This window comes from Littorina saxatilis, linkage group LG5 (genome assembly GCF_037325665.1).
Source record: "Littorina saxatilis isolate snail1 linkage group LG5, US_GU_Lsax_2.0, whole genome shotgun sequence".
Classification (NCBI taxonomy): Eukaryota; Metazoa; Mollusca; class Gastropoda; order Littorinimorpha; family Littorinidae; genus Littorina; species Littorina saxatilis.
Window position 1 is genome coordinate 13,433,412 of NC_090249.1, and position 1,779 is coordinate 13,435,190.

Sequence of the window (1,779 nt, forward strand, 5' to 3'; positions counted from 1 at the left end):
TCGTGTGTACACGCAAGCACAAGACCAAGTGCGCACGGAAAAGATCCTGTAATCCATGTCGGAGTTCGATGGGTTATGGAAACATGAAAATACCCAGCATGTCTACCCAACGAAAGCGGAGTGAAGCTGACTATGCTCTCAGAGTATAGTGTGGGGAATCCAAATGGGCAAACGAGCTCACACGTCACCAGAATTTCTGGAACGCTGAAGAAGAAAGAAGAAAAAAAGCTTTAAGGAAATGGGTAGTGGTTTAATCGTGAGGGCGTTAAAAACATTTACCATCAGATTGTAAAAGAATAAAAATTTAGAATAGTTTTAGACACGCTTCAAAAGTGGTTGATAGCAATCCGAGACTGTGACATATTGCTGGACTTTTTATTCTGTTGTCATTCTATTTTTTTTTTGGTTTTTTTTTTTGCGAATTTGACGCAACACGAGAAACCATTTTCTTCTATCTTTCTGGATCAAAGTCTGTTCTAGGAAAACCGAGATATCTATCTAAACTTTGATTGCAATATAAAGAGAAGCTTTTATCCTGTCTGACGCGAGACAACACCTATGATCTTTCACAATGACAGGATTTGTGTACTCTTTTTGTGAGTTGATATTTTATTTTGTTTATTTGAAGGTTACATCTCCTCCATACTTTCTGCTCCCGTCATGTGTGGGGGTGGTTGCCGATGAATGTTAAAAAAATAGTATCTGCACCTTTTGCTTTTCTTTCATTATTTGATGGATGATAAAATAATGTTCAAACTTTGGTTTTCCTTTGGGAATATTTAATTCCAGATCGCATCTGTCATGCCGATTTCAAATGGGTTTGAAGAGCACCATTTACATGTTTGCGTTGCAGATAAAGTTTGCTAAAAATCTTTCGAGGAGGGGGGGGGCGATCTGTTTTGTTCCTTCAATTTTTTTAATTTTTTTATTTCATTAATTTTGAAGGATGCGTTTTAGACACGTTATTTCAAAAGCAAAAGACATTAGATGTCGAAAAGATTTCGTCGACACAGATTATTTAGTATTTTGTGGACCCATCAACCATGAAACAGCTTCAACGCTTTTTTTTAGTGTAAAGCAGACAACAGACCCACGAAAGTACATTTACATCAGGAGAGTTTTGTGCAATGAGCATTGCTTCTTTAGAGTTACCCGTACTTACAATGACGAACTGGTCTGACCTAGACAGATTGACATTTTACTGTAATGTCGTCGTCACATCATTCACGATTCTTCAAGATATTTACATCTGGAGGAAGAACAGTAATTTTTCTTGTTGGCATTACAAAGGAAAAACTGCTGGATCTGTTAGTTTTCTACAGAGAGATCATTGGTTTTGATAAGGAATTTCTGCTGAACGTGTTATCTATGATATATGTCTACAAAGAGAAAACTGGCATTAAGTATGATAATCAGCTGGATGTGTTATTTTCAAATGGCATATATAGCCCAGAGTCGAGTCCGATGGAGGAGCGTTGTCAATGGGCCAGGCATGGGAATTGTCCGCCGAAAGGCAAATTTCCGCCGATTATTTTTTTGTTGTTGTTCTGCCGAAAAAGCAAAAGTGTCCGCAAAAAATAAATAAATGGGGGAGGCAAAAATGGTTCTAAAAACTGAATTTAATGGCAAACTTGCAGATCAGATGACACCAAATTGCACCATTTGGGTTCTTTTGAGAAAAAAAAATCCGGGGGGGGTTTGAGGGCTAGGCGCTTTGCGCCGTCGACTTTGCTATTACTTACACATTTTCAGCCTTTTTTTACTTTTTTTTAAATTCCT